Genomic DNA, 17,818 nt, shown 5'->3' on the forward strand with positions numbered 1-17,818 from the left:
CTGTATAAGTAGTGTAATAGAAAATAATGCCCTATAATGTAAAATCACATAATAAAGTTAGAGATTTAATCATATATTCAGTTCATTTAATGTTTTAGTAGGGATATTAAAAAACTGAAACTCATCAAAGATAATCATAGAAAAGTGTGCTAACATTCTAAAAATCATGGTTTAAAATATTAATGTGAAAGAATTGAGAAATGTTTTTAAAGAGCAAGCTTCAAAGGAGTAGAGACCATTTCTATAGGCACAGAATAATTATTTGTTCAATGACATAATTTCTGTCATTTATTTGAAGAAAAGACATTTGCATTACTTTAGGGGATAGTCATAGAAATAAGTACTGAAAGTTATAGTGAGACAAATTCCAGCTATGTTTCTATAAAGAAGAAATTTCTCATGATAAGCGGTTTTTTGAGGCTTTTAAAAATATTTGGGTCTTGCCTGGAGAATCCCATGGACGGAGGAGCCTGGTAGGCTGCAGTCCATGGGGCAGCTAAGAGTCGGACACGACTGAGCGACTTCACTTTCACTTTTCACTTTTCACTTTCATGGATTGGAGAAGGAAATGGCAACCCACTCCAGTGTTCTTGCCTGGAGAATCCCAGGGACACAGGAGCCTGTTGGGCTGCCGTCTATGGGGTCGCACGGAATCAGACATGACTTGACTCGACTTAGCAGCAGCAGCAGCCACTGCAGAAGTCTCTTAATTTTAAGTGTCTACTTTTCAGTTTAAGTACTAAAAGCTGTTTTGCTAGTAGCAGAATATTTGCAGGTAAATAATAAGCCATATACATGTGATATTTTTACTGAAACTTAGACTATTATCAAAACTCATTATTTCCATGACCTCAAGGAAAGACTAAATAATTCAGTGAGTGCCTAGGCTCAGTAGTTGTGAGTGTAGGCTCAGTTGCTCCAGGGCATGTTGGATCTTAGTTCCTGAGCAGGGATGGAACCTGCTTTCCCTGCATTGCAATGCGAATACTTAACCACTGAAACTGCAGGGAAATCCCATAGTTTTTCCAATTTTTAATGTAAAATGGCCAAAAAGAAAAAGGACCATAACTGGAGGAAAGCTTTATGTTTGGGTTGGAGAGTGATTATGGATAACATGCATAGTGTATATGTGTGTGTGTGTGTGTGCGCGCGCACGTGCACTCACACACACACACACACACACGTTGCAGTCCAACTCTCTGCAACCCCGTGGACTATAGCCCACCAGGCTCCTCTGTCCATGGAATTTCCCAGGCAAGCATAATGAGGCAGGTTGCCATTTCCTCCTCTAGGGGATCTTCTTGGCCCAGGGACTGAACCTGCTTCTCTTGTGCCTCCTGCATTGGCAGGAGATTCTTTACCACTGCACCACCTGGGGAGCCCCAAAATGCACAGTATCCTTTGTTTATTGGGAGGAAAATATGTTTTGATGACATACCAGCAGTTATAAATTTTATTTTTAGTTTCCTTTATTATGGATAAATCCTTTGAAGTGTTGCATACATCAGGACATTGTATATGGGATATTGTTGGAGCTTCATTTTACCTTTCAGAAGAGCTGAATTTAGAGAAGCTCAGTATGCTTTAAGTGTGTAATGGATCTTGATAGTCACCAAGGGAACATATTTTTGTCTTGCTTGCTTTAAAATAAATGGCCTATCTCTTTTTTCTTTGATGGTCAGTTTATTTCTTAAATATATATCAAACCAAATTGATTTTGTTGAGAGTTAACCTCATTATCCAGTTCATTTAAGAGAACATCTGTAAAATGCAAGTTAAAAAATTACTTGAAATTTAAGCCAAAACTATTGATGCCGACAGATTATTTATATATATATATATATAATCAAATTTTGAATCACGTTTAAAAATCTACAGATTAAAGAACAGAAATTTATACATGAAAGACAAGCCCAGAGATCTGATTTTTTTGGAGTGATAAAACTTTTCATCTTAGAAGTTAAAATATTATACATTGAACTATGTGTTATATATTTTATATATGTGTGTATATGTATGTATAAATATACATACACACACGTGCACACACACACACATATATATATATATATTTGGTGGTGTAGAAGGGTTATAGACTCATTTTCTTAGGACATATTATATAATAACTTAGAAATATCTTTTTTGATCAAGTGAGTATAAACTCAGGGTTCAGGGCAGCTTAAAGTTTTGTGGTGGATGTATTTCATACACACAATATATACTAAAAACTGTCATGGTAAATATAAAATATGAACAAGACTCTTGAAAGAATTAGAGTGAAAGTTTATAGTATTATAGCATGTATTTCTCAAAATCATTTTTTGTATTGCCTGTATTGCCTGATCACTGCTTCAATGTTTACAATTAGTTGAAGGCTCAGCTTGCCTATCTGAATGGTGAAATTTTGATCTTTTTACTTAGCTTGTGTTTCAGGAAGGCAGCTCTGAATCCTTTGTCTACCTTCATAGACTAAGAAAGACTTCTTGAGGCCATACAGAAGCAACAGAACAGAATTTATAACTATGATTTTCAGAGTAATACTGTGTCTCAAGGAGTGATACAAATAACTGGCTCATTTTTTTCTAGTTGTGTGATAGGATGGCAATCTTTTGCTTAAAGGTTCTCCATGTAAAAAATGGATATATCACGAATACCATCTATCTTTTTGTGAATGAAAATAATTTATAGGATGTGTAAGAGTACTTTGTAGTGTATAATTTTCTGCAAAGGCTCAGTAATTAAGAGAACAGCTCATTTAAAAATATAAATCGAGCATCTTAGAGGGGGAAGAATTCCAGGAAATAAACCAGGCAAAGTGCCACTGTGTCACCGTTCTGGGCAGATTGTTTCGCTGCGGCGAGGTATGGTAGTTTTATCAACTCCTTGAAGCATAAACCTGGCAGACACCAGGTTACCCTTTAGAGCTGACCTTCCTGTTGACAAAATCTCTGACTTGAAGTTCTACGCAGTTACTCAGTGTGAGTCATTCTGCGAATAAAGAACATGAGGTTTTCAAGAAGCTTTTGGTTTAGTAGGGAAAGCCAGGGTTAAATAAATCTTGATAATGTCTTGCATGGAATTGACAAGTGGCAGGGCAAGTGCAAGCTGCTCAGAGCACACAGTAGGAACACAGAAGCTCTTTCCATGTGGATTAAGAGTTGGTTGGAAAAACCTTTCCAGGGATGTGCCTTGTATTTAGCTCTCTGCTACTGGGCACAAGTTTGTGATGGGAAGGGGTATAGGCTCCAAGGAGGTAGCACTATGTATCAGAAAAATTCCAAATAAGATTACTTAAGAATTTTTGTTTATTCTATTTATATCATTTGTTGACTGTTGTCTCTCTTCAGTCTGTATTTTATCATGTGTCCTCCCACCCTACCTTCCAGGTTTTTACAGTTTCCTTATGCACAATAAAGTCCCGAGTTTAGCTTCCAAGTTTCCCCACAATCTGACACTTACTCATAAATCTTAAAATTCAATCAAAAAGAAGCACCCTCTAGACAGGATGGTATTTGAGATTTCTTGTATGTGAATTTTGGTCTTCACATATCTGGGCCTGTAAAAATAATTTAAGACATAACCCAAATCCTATCTTCTTCATAAATTTTCTGATTCCACTCTTTGGAAGAAGACCTTCTTTCCAGAGAAAAAGATTTATTGTCTATAATGTTAATTTGTTACTCACTCCATGGGATATTTTCTGGGATTTCACTCACAGAAAATATTCAAATTATAGAATTATTTAATCTGAAAAGAAAACATGACTACTTCAAAAATAAGTGAGAAAGTTATTTATAGGCCATAATTATATTTTGAGCTCATGAGTCTTAATACCATAAACTTTTCACATACTTTTATCCCTGCTCTGCCTCAAACATTGACTAACTCATTCCGAAGAATACAGCACATCTATTTTATAGCTTGAGAATTTTTTTTAACAGTTCTGATTTTAAAATTATAAAGTTATGCCTAAGATATTATACTTTTCTGTATGCTTATATTTGGTTCTCTGGCTAGGTTTTTTACAAGCCCTATTAGATAAGAACTTTTATTCCTTCTTTCCTGTCTTCCTTGTCTTTTCCCTTGCTTTTTCTCTCTGTTTTCCCACCCTTCATTCTTTTTTCCTTCTCATCCCTTTGTGTTTATTCAGTAAATATGGTTAAAATACACATGCCTTTAGGGAGGATGTGAATAGAAAAGGACTGGCTTTCATTAAATAGTCTAAGATAAAGAACTACCAGGATACACCACGGAAACCTTGTGGAGGTAATATAGTTAGATTTCAAGAGATTCTAGAATTAGACTCTGGAAGATGTTTACTTACCAAAAATAGCTACTCCATTTCTTTTTTTCTCCATGTAAGAAAAACATATTCTCTTATCTCCAGTTGTCTCTTTTGTATCTGCCCCAATTTCTCCTTTTCTTTGTAAATCTGTCTCAACTAGCTTGTAATCACAAATAACACAAAAAATGCCAGCACATCTTTCTTTCTCTGAGAAGCAGGATCTAGATTCAGAGCCACAGCCAACTGATGGGTATATTTGTATTTGAGAGTCCAAATGAGAGAGAGAGAGAGAGAGAATTGAGTTTGCTCAGTTCATGAGTTAGGTCTCCACTCTTAATTCAAACAGAAGAGGGCGAAGGATTATGAAGGGACAGACTTGTCAAGTGATGCTACTCCTTCTGGCTAGACTCATGGCAGTATGGGGCTAGTTCATCAGACAAGAGAGCATCCTGAACCTGTCAACTGTATTTGTCATATGTAGGCGTTATAACTACCAAAGGGTGACATTTCAGGAGACAAAAGTCGAGCTAGAATAAAGGAATGAAATTAAAAAAGAAATAATGAGTATAGAACTTCATAAGTACATCAAATGCTGCTGCTGCTGCTGCTAAGTCACTTCAGTCGTGTCCGACTCTGTGTGACCCCGTAGATGGCAGTCCACCAGGCTCCCCTGTCCCCGGGATTCTCCAGGCAAGAACACTGGAGTGGGTTGCCATTTCCCTCTCCAATGCATGAAAGTGAAAAGTGAAAGTGAAGTCGCTCAGTCGTGTCCGACTCTTAGCGACCCCATGGACTGCAGCCTACCAGGCTCCTCCATCCATGGGATTTTCCAGGCAAGAATTCTGGAGTGGGGTCCCATTGCCTTCTCCGAGTACATCAACAAATTTAAACTATTATTGACACATTAAATGAAAACATGATTTGAGAAGAATAAAAGTGCAATACAATTTAAAGTGAAATATATTTTTTGAATTACTTTCCTTTAAAACTAACAAATATGGATTAGATGTTTCAAGATAATTCCTTCAGCTATTTAATGAAATATATACATCATATATATTTGTGTATATTTATATAATGTATATTGTGTATATTTATATAATGTGTGTATGTGTGTGTGTGTGTGTATATGCTACCATATTTTATTTTCAGTGATAGATTTTAAGGAGATAATAGTGAAAATATTATTGTAGGTGATTTCTTCAAGTAGTACTGTTGTTAGGGGAAACAGACAAGTGAACAGAAAATTACAATGTATTACAACTTATGTGAAAGAACAGGTTGATTATGGGAGTGCATAAGGAGCAATTATCTTAGGATTCTGGGAAAGCTTGCTGAAAGATATTGCATGTAAGTTGAAACCTTAAGAATGAGTAGGAATTAGAGAAAGAGGGAGGGAAAAGAATTACAGACAGAGGAACTGCATGTGTAAAGTCCCTAAGACTAGAGAGACCGTGATTGGTTTATGGAATTTAAAGACACTAACAAGTCTGAAAAGTGGAGAAGCAGCAAGGGATGTGGCTTGAGAGAGGAATCACAGATCAGAAAGCACCTGGTAAGACACGGTAGAGTTTATAGGGTGGAAACTTACAACACTATAGAGCCCTTATAATGTTTTATTCAGGGGCAGAACATGATCAGATTTGCCATTTGTAAAGAAGGAAAACTGTTCAGCGTGGCAAAAATTGAAAGAAAGCAACTTGAATTTTGAGAGTGTTGCAACAATTCTCCTGTAGGGTTATCTGAGTTTATAAAAGAAGTTTACAGTGGGAATGGAGAGAAGCAGAGGGGTCAAGAAGTATTTTGAAATAAAATATGTAGAACTTGTTGCTTGTAGAAAGTAATGAAGATAAAATTGTTCCCTATGGCTCTCAGGTTTCCATTTGAGGATACTGTCTGAATTGTGGTATCATTCACTAATATAAAAACCCTGGAAGAAGAAAAGTAGGCTCCTTGGAAAAGGAAAACAATAATTTGAGTACTGAATAGGTAAAACTCAAGAAACTGAAAGGCACATAAAAGTGTCCTTAGTTGCGGAAAGTCATTGTTTGCTACCAATATTTAGTAGCAATTTCTTATTTTTAAGATACAGTTTATCCTTCTGGCTTACTTCACTCTGTATAATAGGCTCCAGTTTCATCCACCTCATTAGAACTGATTCAAATGTATTCTTTTTAATGGCTGTGTAATACTCCGTTGTGTATATGTACCACAGCTTTCTTATCCATTCATCTGCTGATGGACATCTAGGTTGCTTCCATGTCCTGGCTATTATAAACAGTGCTGCGATGAACATTGGGGTACACGTGTCTCTTTCCCTTCTGGTTTCCTCAGTGTGTATGCCCAGCAGTGGGATTGCATAAATACAGTATACTAACACATATATATGGAATTTAGAAAGATGGTAACAATAACCTGGTGTACGAGACAGCAAAAGAGACACTGATGTATAGAACAGTCTTATGGACTCTGTGGGAGAGGGAGAGGGTGGGAAGATTTGGGAGAGTGACATTGAAACATGTAGAATATCATGTAAGAAACGAGTTGCCAGTCCAGGTTCGATGCGCGATACTGGATGCTTGGGGCTGGTGCACTGGGACGACCCAGAGGGATGGTGTGGGGAGGGAGGAGGGTTCAGGATGGGGAACACATGTATGCCTGTGGCGGATTCATTTGGATATTTGGCAAAACTAATACAATTATGTAAAGTTTAAAAATAAAATAAAATTAAAAAAAAAATACAGTTTAGTCCTGATACTGCTACTGCTAAGTCACTTCAGTTGTGTCCGACTCTGTGCGACCCCATAGACGGCAGCCCACCAGGCTCCTCTGTCCCCAGGATTCTCCAGGCAAGAACACTGGAGTGGGTTGCCATTTCCCTGTCCAATGCATGAAAGTGAAAAGTGAAAGTGAAGTCGTTCAGTCGTGTCCGACTCTTAGCGACCCCATGGACTGCAGCCTACCAGGCTCCTCCGTCCATGGGATTTTCCAGGCAAGAGTACTGGAGTGGGGTGCCATTGCCTTCTCCATAGTCCTGATAAGAATACGTTAAATACCTATTAACTTTCTAACTTTAATCTAGCCACATCCCACCCCTTGATTGAGTTTTCTAAAACACATTTCTGATTATGTTACCATTCAATATCTTTGAAAGTGAAAGTGAAGTCGCTCAGTCATGTCCAACTCTTTACAACTCCTTGGACTGTAGCCCACCAGGCTCCTCAGTCCATGGGGTTTTCCAGGCAAGAATACTGGAGTGGGTTGCCATTTCCTTTTCCAGGAGATCTTCCTGACCCAGGGATTGAACTCGGGTCTCCCGCATTGTAGGCAGACGCTTTACCTTCTGAGCCACCAGGGAAGTCGTTTAATAAATATTGCTGCTAAATGGAAAATAAGTAGTTTATTTATTATTATTGTTTTGCTACCATTTTATAAATAGAAGATACTAAAATTTTGTAATGATTCATAGTTTTCTTTAAATTTACTTATTCAGTGCCTATAATATGCAACACACTACTGATAAACAGAAAGGAAAATGGAGTAAGGTAATGATCTTCAGTAGAGTTTAAATCTGTATAACATTCAGTTTAATTTTACATAATTGTGTATCACAAGAGTGAGGTAGAAATAATCAAAATAAAGAGTGCCTTGAAAGTGCTGTCATTCAATAGAGCCTCAGAAACCCAGAAATGTTAAGGAATTCATAAGGGAATAAAGTTTAACCATGTGGGTATTGAAGATACTGAAAATATGAAAAAACTAGATTCTCATTTATCTAGTGATGAAAAAGGTCATTCATTATTTTTGTGAGGGCAATTTCAGGAGATCAGTGAGTCCCTAAGTCAATTGTGAGAATATCATAGAGAGAAATGAAGAGAGCAACCATAGTCTACATTCAATTGCCTTTTATATAAATGGATGAAGTTGATGGATAAAAGCTGGGACTAAAAATGTGATTGATGTGTATATGTGTCTCTGTGTGTATATACATGTAAGAGTGCATGTATATATCATTGTGAATCTTATAAAGAATTCAGACAATTGGGATCTTCAGAGAGAATATTGTGACAATGCTTATGAATTAAAAATAATATTCAATATCCTATGTTCTTGAGTTGGAATAATTAATATTGGGAAAATGACCATACTACAGAAGGCAATCTGTTGGTTTAATGCAATCCCTATCAAATTAGTCATGATGTTTTTCACAGAACTGAACAAATAATTCTAAAATTTATATGGAATCACAAAATTGCTTTGGTAATTCTGAGGAAAAAGAGTAAAGCTGGAGGCATAACCTTCCTGGGCTTTGGATACTACTATAAAGCCGCAGCAACCAAAACAGCATGGTGTTGGTGCAAAAACAGACATATGGGTCAATGGAACAGAACGGACATCCCCAAAAGAAATCCACCTATCTGCAGTCACTGAATCTTCGGCAAAGGAGGCAGGAATACACGTTGGCAAAACAAAAGTCTCTTCAGCAAGTAGTATTGGGAAGGTTGGGCAGCTGTATATAAATAAATGAAGTTAGAGCACTCCCTCACACCATACACAAAAATAAAAATGACTTACAGTCTTAAATATAAGGCAAGACCCCCAAAACTCCTGGAAGAGAATATAGGCAAAATATTTTCTGACATAAATTGTAGCAATGTTTACTTCGGTCAGTCTTCCAAAGCAAAACAGATACACACATGGTGCCTAATAAAAAGTATAAGCTTATGCATAGCAAGTGAATCCATAAGCAAAACAAAAAGACAACCTACAGAATAGGAGAAAGTATTTGCAAATTATGCTACTGACAAGGGCTTAATTTTCAAAATACAAGAATAGCTCAAGCAGTTCAATATCAGAAAAACAACGCCCTCCCCTCCAAATGAACAGAAGACTTAAATAGACATTTCTCCAAAGAGACATACAGGTGGTCAACAGACATACGGAAAGATGCTCAATATCACTAATTATTAGAGAAATGCAAATCAAAACTATATTGAGGTATCACCTTACACCAGTCAGAATGACCATCATCAAAAGTCTACAAATAACAAATGCTGGAGAAAGGGTGGAGAAAAAGGAGCCCTTCTACACTCTTGGTGGGAATGTAAATTGATGCAGTCACCATGGAAAACAGTAGGGAGATCCCTTAAGAAACTAAAAATAGAGTTACCCTATGATCCAGTATTTCCACTCCTGGACGTATATCCAGAAAAAATGAAAACTCTAATTTAAAAAGATGCGTACACCCTTTTGTTCATAGCAATACTATTTACTGCTATCTATGTAGTAGCTAGATAGGCAAGCAGCCTAAGTATCTATTGACAGTTGAGTGGATAAAGAAGATATGGAGCATAAACACAACAGAATATTCCTCAGCCATGAAAAAGAATGCAATAATGCCGTTTGCAGCAACATGCATGGACTTGGAGGTTATCATACTAAACGGAGTAAGTCAAAGACAGATATCATATGACAGTGTTTATGTGTGGAATCTAAAAAAGACATGTGTGTGTTAGTTGCTCAGTGGTGTCTGACTCTTTGTGACCCCGTGGATGTAGCTACCCAGGTTCCTCTGTCTATGGAATTCTCCAGGCATGAATACTGGAGTGGGTTGCCATTCCCTTCTCCAGGGGATCTTCCCGACCCAGGGATTGAACCTGGGTCTTCCACATTGAGGGCAGATTCTGATAAAAAGAAGATATAAATGAAATTATTTCCAAACAGAAACAGATTCATAAATATAGGAAATAAGCTCTTAGTTATCAGAGGAGAAGGGGAGGGATAAATTAGGAGCTTGGGATGAACAGGTACACACTACTGTGTTTAAAATAGAGAAATGGCAAGGTCCCACTCTATAGCACAGGGAACCATATTCATTGTCTTGTAATTACCTATAATGAAAGGAATCTGAAAAAGAATATATGTATCTATGTACACATATATCTTATATGAGTAAATACATATTAAAAGAGTTTTGGACAATTTCATAGATGTGGAAAGACTATACAATAGAGTTCAAGACTGCCAAAGCAATCAGGACTTGAGGAAGCAAGGTCCTAGATAAATGGCAGATACAACCAAGGGTCCAATGTTCACCAGCTTTCTCTCTTGAGAAGTTTTTGGGATTCTTAAGTTTCACAAGGTAAAACAAGCAGAATGCCTCTAAAAAGCAGAGAGCCAAATTTAAAATTCCAAGGAGACGAAAAGCATAGATCCAGAATTGCCAATGAAGAAAGTGAACATGAAGTTGCTCAGTCATGTCCGACTCTTTGCGACCCCATGGACTGTAGCCTATCAGGTTCCTCTGTCCATGGGATTTTCCAGGCAAGAGTACTGGAGTGGATTGCCATTTCCTTCTCCAGGGGATCTTCCTGACCCAGGAATCGATCCCGGGTCTCCTGCATTGCAGGCAGACGCTTTACTGTCTGAGAAAGGTCCTTCTGAATAACCCAGGTTTTTCCATCTGAAGGGCTAGGTTCTAATCATAGTCATTAATTAGAGGCAGAGAATCAACCTTACAAAAACTGCAGCCCAACCCTGAGTCATGCACAGACAAGGAAAAAAAAAAAATTGTTAGCAGAGAGAGAAAAAAAGCCATAAATTTTAGAAGATCAAAATAAAACTGAGGACTACATTTTCAAGCAAAATGAAAGCAATCAGAAAATGATGGAATGGCATTTTAAAAATTGTGAAAGAAGACAGCTGTTTACTTGGAATTTTAGAAACTAGTCAAACTATCCTTCAAAGGTGAAGATACAAATAAATATTTCCCGACAAAAATGGGAGAATTTTTCCAATACAAATTAAATTTTGCACATTGAATAATACTGAGGGGCATTCTTAAGGTTAAAGAAAATGCTGGGAGATGGAAATACAAATACACATGAAAAAGTTAGACCCCTGAAAGGGCAAACGTGTGAGTCAATATGAATGAATATTCACTGCACAAAAAAGTAGCAAAAATGCATTCCTACACTAGCACTAGAATAGGTAGGTATATGGAGTAAAAGTGAATATTGTAATCTCTAGGACAGGTCTTTCTCACTATTTTTATCCTAGAAAAACCCAAATGGAATAATAATTTTGGGGTCTCAGGAAAGTTCTACATAATAGCTGTCATAACTATATTTCACATCACATTAGTATGATCAGTTAAATTGTAGATAGAATGATGTAATATTGTTTTCAATGCTCTTTTTGACAGAAAATGGCATTTTCTGTCCATTTTTTTCACTATTATATTAGCCTTTTCTTTTTGTGTTATTTCTTTTTTCCACAAAAGGAAATTCAATAGTGTAAGTAAAAAAAAAATTAGTTTCCCCTTTAAAAAGTTATAATTGTCTTTTATCTAAGAATGTCTATACAAAGTAGAAGATATGGTACATAGCATGTGGTATGCATAAGAATGGTTTTTCCTCCTATTTAAAAATACAAATTTTTTTTTACTCAACTTTCTCTTAAAAATAAGATAAACTTAGCTAACTTTTCTTAAAATTAATTGTCATTCTTCACAGATTTTAGATCAGATAAGTTTACGTATATATATATATATATATATATATATATATATATATATATAAAGAGAGAGAGAGAAGGCAATGGCAACCCACTCCAGGACTCTTGCCTGGAAAATCCCATGGACAGAGGAGACTGGTAGGCTGCAGTCCATGGGGTCGCTAAGGGTCAGACACGACTGAACGACTTCACTTTCACTTTTCACTTTCATGCATTGGAGAAGGAAACGGCAACCCACTCCAGTGTTCTTGCCTGGAGAATCCCAGGGACGGAGAGCCTGGTGGGCTGCCGTCTATGGGGTCACACAGAGTCGGACACGACTGAAGCGACTTAGCAGCATATATATATATATATAGTTTAACTAAAACCATCAAGCCAAGAATACAGAAAATTCTATAAGCACAAGGAAGGATAAATACACACAAAAATTAGGTTCTAAGCACATTATCCTAATACACACTTAAAGGCAAAGACAAAAAATATTAGTAGAGAGAAAAAAGACGTTGATGTGCTTTTCTCTTAGGCATTGTGTTGTTGGGTCTTATCTTTGTAACCAGTCTGACAATGGCTTCATTTTAAGTGGACTTTTAATGTTATCATATATTTAATGTGATTAGTGATATGACTAGGTTATAATCTAGGGGCTTCCCTCATAGCTCAGTTGGTAAATAGTCTGCCTGCAATCCAGGAGACTTGGGTTTGATTCCTGTGTCGGAAAGATCCTCTGGAGAAGGAAACAGCAACCCACTCCAGTATTCTTGCCTGGAGAATCCCCATGGACAGAGGAGCCTGGCAGGCCATAGTCCATGGGGTTGCAAGAATAGCACACACTTTAGTGACTAAACCACCACCACCTAGATTTTAATCTACTATCATGTTATTTCTTTTCTGTTTGTCCCTTCTGTTCTTTGTCATTTCTTCCCTTATTTTCTCTCTTCTATTGTTTAATAATCTCTTATGATTTGTTTCATCTCCTTTTGGCTTATTTCAGTGAACCAATATTTTAGCGTTTGTTTATACTAAAACAATCACTCAAATAACAGAACAATTACAGCAGTGTTTGTTGTGTTATCTGAATGATTGCTTAAGTGTTAATAGTGTGTATTTTTAATTTATCACATTTTACCTCCAATTACTATTATAATACCTCATGTATAGGGCTTCCCTAGTGGCTCAGACAGTAAAAAATCCACCTGCAGTGCAGGAGATCCAGGTTCGATCCCTGGGCTGGGATGATTCCCTGGGGAAGGGAAGGGCTACATACTCCAGTATTCTTGCCTGGAGAATTCCATGGACTGAAGAGCCTGGCAGTTTACAGTCTATGGCTTGCAAAGAATTGAACATGACTGAGCAACTAACACTTTCATGTATAGTAAAGTAACTTTAAAACATTATACATTTGCTTTTCCTCTCCTGGTTTTTGTGCTATTGTTGTCTTATGTTTTGTGTTTATATATGTTATTAAACTCCTAGATACATTGTTCTAATTTTTTATTTAAACAACTAATTATCCTTGGAAGAGATTTAACTAATGAAAAGTTTTACATTTATCCACATATTTACAATTTCTGGTGGCCTTGATTTTTTTTGTTGATCTAGGTTTCAATCTGGTCATATTTTTTTTTTTTTTCTGATTGAAGGACCTACTGTAATTTTTCTTACAGTGCAGATCTGGTAACGAGGAACTATTTCACATGTTATAAGAATTGATGCTTTTGAACTGTGGTGTTGGAGAAGACTCTTGAGAGTCCCTTGGACTGCAAGGAGATCCAACCAGTCCATTCCGAAGGAGATCAGCCCTGGGTGTTCTTTGGCAGGAGATGCAAAAGCTGAAACTCCAGTACTTTGGCCACCTCATGCGAAGAGTTGACTCATTGGAAAAGACTCTGACGCTGAGAGGGATTGGGGGCAGGAGGAGAAGGGGACGACAGAGGATGAGATGGCTGGATGGCATCACTGACTCGATGGACGTGAGTCTCAGTGAACTCTGGGAGTTGGTGATGGGCAGGGAGGCCTGGCGGCTGCGATTCATGGGGTCGCAAAGAGTCGGACACGACTGAGCGACTGATCTGATCTGATCTGATCTGATATCTTAAAAAGTTATTATGATGCCTTCATATTTGGAAGATATTTTGACTGGGGAAGAAATTACAGGCCAAATCTTCCCCAGGACTTAAAGATGTTGCTCCACTGTTTATATCACGTTGATTGATTGATACTTGTATCTTAGTAAAGATGAATTTCAAATGACTTAGTGGTGCTAGTTGAAATCGGCTATTATTTGACATCAGTCTGAAGAAGTTTTCTTGTCTGTTTGTAGAGGCAAGTTTGCATTCAAGGGCATTTTCCCAGAAGGGATAAAACATGAAGTAGTGATGAAAGGAGAAAATTGTCTAGCCAACTATACTGACTTATTTAATTCTTATGGCAGTAAATAACACACGATCTATTTTTTTTTTTCCAGAAAGAAATTTTAGTGGTCAACATCCAAATTCAAGGAGACTTAGAAAAGAGATATTCTGTTGGAAGTTTAGAAAAATGACAGTATATTTCAATATAAATGCTGTACTATTTTGTAAGCTTTTATTTCAAATAAAGTTGCATATTATACATTCGGTCAATGTGAGCATTTGGGAGTTGTTCACAACACCTGTACAGATGCTTTCTAAGTGTGAAAGGAAAAAAAAGATAAACTAAAGTTTGTTGAACTTTGGGCAATAAGATTAATTGTTTTGCACTTTCACTTCAAGAGAGACAACTCATTTGTTGCTTTGTTTTGCTTCCAGAATGTAATTTATCTTGTGCCGAAGAGAGCCAACAGGGAATCCAAATCAGACAATGAATGTAGAACACTTGGTTTTCTACCCAAGTACAACTAAAATGATGGCAAGAATACAAAAAGCATTTTCATAAACCCATTAGGCAAAAGATAATGAGTGGGAGTGAGCGGGATAACATAGCAGGTGATGGAGATCAACCTGATATTTTAAAATATACTAAAACGTGCAAGTGGCAAGTCCCCCAGCAAACCAGAAAAACCTCAAGTTTTAGTTTACATTTTGTAATGAGGATCAATCAAGAAATAATCATATTTGTCCCGCAGGATCTTGGGATTGGCAGCAACGGCATATTGGATAATGGGATATAGTGATGGGAGGGTGGGTAGAAGCAAAGAAGGTTGGAAGTTGCTAATCCAAAGCAATTCAGTGACTTGTTCTATTTCTCTGCTCCAAACAACCGACAGACTACTGCTCCCTCCCCAACTGTAGCATAGATCTGTATGTTTATTCTTCTGGGAAAATGAACCAGAACAACCTTGGATTTAGGGATAGTGGGCACGGTTGAACAAAATGGTACTCTACTCAGGTCATGGGTTTGTATCTCCATGGGTTAATTTGCAGAAATCAGTAAAACCAAGAGAAATACTACACTTTGAAGCCCTTCAGCTAATAAGCTCTCCTCACGTAAAGTAGGATTTTAATCAATTTTGAAAGTGTTAGTCCTTCAGTCGTGTCCGACTGTTTGGGACTCCATGGACTGTAGCCCACCAGGCTCCTCTGTCCATAGAATTCTCCAGGCAAGGATACTAGAGTGGGTTGCTATTTCCTTCTCCAGGGGATCTTCCTAACCCAGAGATCAAACCCAGGTCTCCTGCATTTCAAACAGATTCCTTATTGTCTGAGCCATGAGGGAAGCCCCTATGGAGGAGAATCGGGTAGCCTATGATCACTAGATATTTAAGAATATCTCTTACATGGGAGACAGAGACAAAAATAACAATTCATAGGAGGCTGAAACAATTCAGGAGATTAAATCAATCCCAACAGATATAAGATCCACAGATGAGAGAATATAATGTTATCTTTGATTTAAAAAGTCTACAATGTAAAAGGAATAATCAGAGAACAAAAAAGAGCTCTTGAAAATGAAAATGTTGTAACAAAGATATAAAAGATAAACATATAAGAGTTAGAATATAAAGAACTTGAAGAAATTACCAGGAAAGTAAAAAGAAGTCAAAGAGAATGTTGGTGCATACATGATCATGTAATTTACAAAAAAAGGGCATCACTGCAAACCCACTTGTTAAAAATGGGCTTAGGAAATTATGTGTTTCATTTGAAATGGAAAAAAAAGAAAAAATTCATTTTCAGGTGAAAAAAACTCTAAAACTCCTTACTGTACACTCTGCACCAAAATTAATTTGACATGGATCATAGGCCTAAATGTAAGTAATACAACATGAATACAATATTAAGAGTTTTGGGGGGAAATTTAGGAAAGTATATTCATAAGGTGGATAATAAAAAATTTCCTAAATAGAACATAAAGCACTAACCATTAAGTTATGTAAAAAATTGAAAACTGAAATTCACTAAAATTAGTAAATTCTGTTCAGTTTGCAATGTTTTTCACTAAAAGATATGTATGGTAAAGTTTATGGCAGCTTTGTTCATAACAACCCGACTAGAAATAACCTCAATGTCCAACAGCAGTTGAATGAATAAATAAAAGGTTTTATATTCATATATAATCAAGTGTAACACAAAAGTACTTTGTTATGTGCTGTTATTGATGCATATCATCAATACATGTCTGAGTAAAAGAACTCAGACACAAAAGAGGTTATGATTCTCTTCATATTTTGTTCAAAACTGGCATAATTAATCTGTGATGATAGAGGTCAGATTAGTGGTTACCTTTGGGAGTATTGACTGAAAGAGGACAGGATGAAGTCTTTGGGGTGTTGGGGATATTCTTGATTTGGATCATGAAGCACAGGTATATAGCGTTAGTCGCTCAGTCATGTTCAACTCTTTGCAACCCAACAGACTAGCCCGCCAGGCTCCTCTGTCCATGGAGTTCTCCAGGCAAGAATACTGGAATGGGTTGCCATTTCCTTCTCCAGTCATAGGTATATACATATGCAGTAATTCATCAATATATGTACTTAAATTGTATACACTTTAATCTCATATAAGATGAGTTGCATAAGTAAAAAAGAAAAGAGAGAAGCATATTAGAGTATCCTTCTAGGAGACTTGTTATAGCACTTAGGTTTGTTCTTTAATATTCTAGTTGTCTTCCTTTCAAGGACCTTGTGAGGTTACACTTTCCCACTCTTTTGCAATTAGGCATAGACATGTTACTTTCTGTATTTGATAAAGTGTGAAGACAAATGCAAGTTACTTCTGGGTGGAGGGTTTTAAAGTCATCATATGACTTGTCATGTTGCTTTTTCTCTGGTGCAGGCTTGAGATCCTTTGGAGAGTGGAGACTCTGTCACCTTAACCGCTGTGTCAAGTCAGCATGGAATAAAGCCCTCAGCTGGTTTCTTCTGGATACAGTGTCAGTGAGAAACAAATCTTTGCTGTATTATTAAACCACTGATGTTTGGGTTTGCTTTTTACTGCAGTACAATACAGCTTGTTTTGACTCATTCTAGGGTGCAACATTCAGAAGGAGAGACAATGGTCAAAGAAATAAGGGAAAGCATTTTCTAGAATTGATGGACTTTAATTTCAAGTTTGAAAGCCCCTCCTAGAACTAAGTACAATAAATGAATGAAACACGACCCACATAATGCATGCCACTGTGACATTTTAGAATACAGGAGTAAAGAGACTCTCCTAAAGTTTCACAGAGCAGTGTACAAAAGGATCACAGACAAAGACAGGAATTACAGGAGACACGGAGTTCTCAGCATCAACTCTGGAACCTAGAAGACAAACATTTTCAAAATTCTATTAAAAAACATTTACAATCTATTTTTATATACCAGCCACGTCTATCGATCAAGTGATAAATAAAAATAAAGACATTTTTAAAGAAGCCAAAGCCTCAGAAAAATAGATCTCTAGCTTACTCATTTTTAGTAACCCAAATATTGTCCCTCCTCCTTTCTTTGTAGTTCAGTTCATTCAGTTCAGTCACTCAGTCATGTCTGACTCTTTGCAACCCCATGTATCACAGCACGCCAGGCCTCCCTGTCCATCACCAACTCCCGGAGTTCACACA

At 37.0% G+C, this 17,818-nt stretch overlaps 1 protein-coding gene across 25 annotated transcripts in view; it reads left to right on the forward strand.

Moving 5' to 3' along the window:
• LOC147369959 (uncharacterized) overlaps positions 1-17,818 on the forward strand; it is a 650,726-nt gene that overhangs the window by 481,537 nt on the left and 151,371 nt on the right. For 3 of the 25 annotated variants that reach the window (XR_015168204.1, XR_015168201.1, XR_015168203.1), the window contains one exon: positions 17,053-17,149. The exons of 21 other annotated variants lie outside the window; for them this stretch is intronic. The gene's annotated coding sequence lies outside the window, so the exon portion shown is untranslated. Of the gene's footprint in view, positions 1-13,464; positions 13,771-17,052; positions 17,150-17,818 lie in introns of all 25 variants that reach the window. One more of the 25 variants, XR_015168202.1, reaches the window with a different exon arrangement.

Source organism: Bos grunniens, chromosome 7 (assembly GCF_055505025.1).
Source record: "Bos grunniens cultivar Pamir isolate PY7600 chromosome 7, Bosgru_T2T1.0, whole genome shotgun sequence".
In the NCBI taxonomy this organism is placed as follows: domain Eukaryota; kingdom Metazoa; phylum Chordata; class Mammalia; order Artiodactyla; family Bovidae; genus Bos; species Bos grunniens.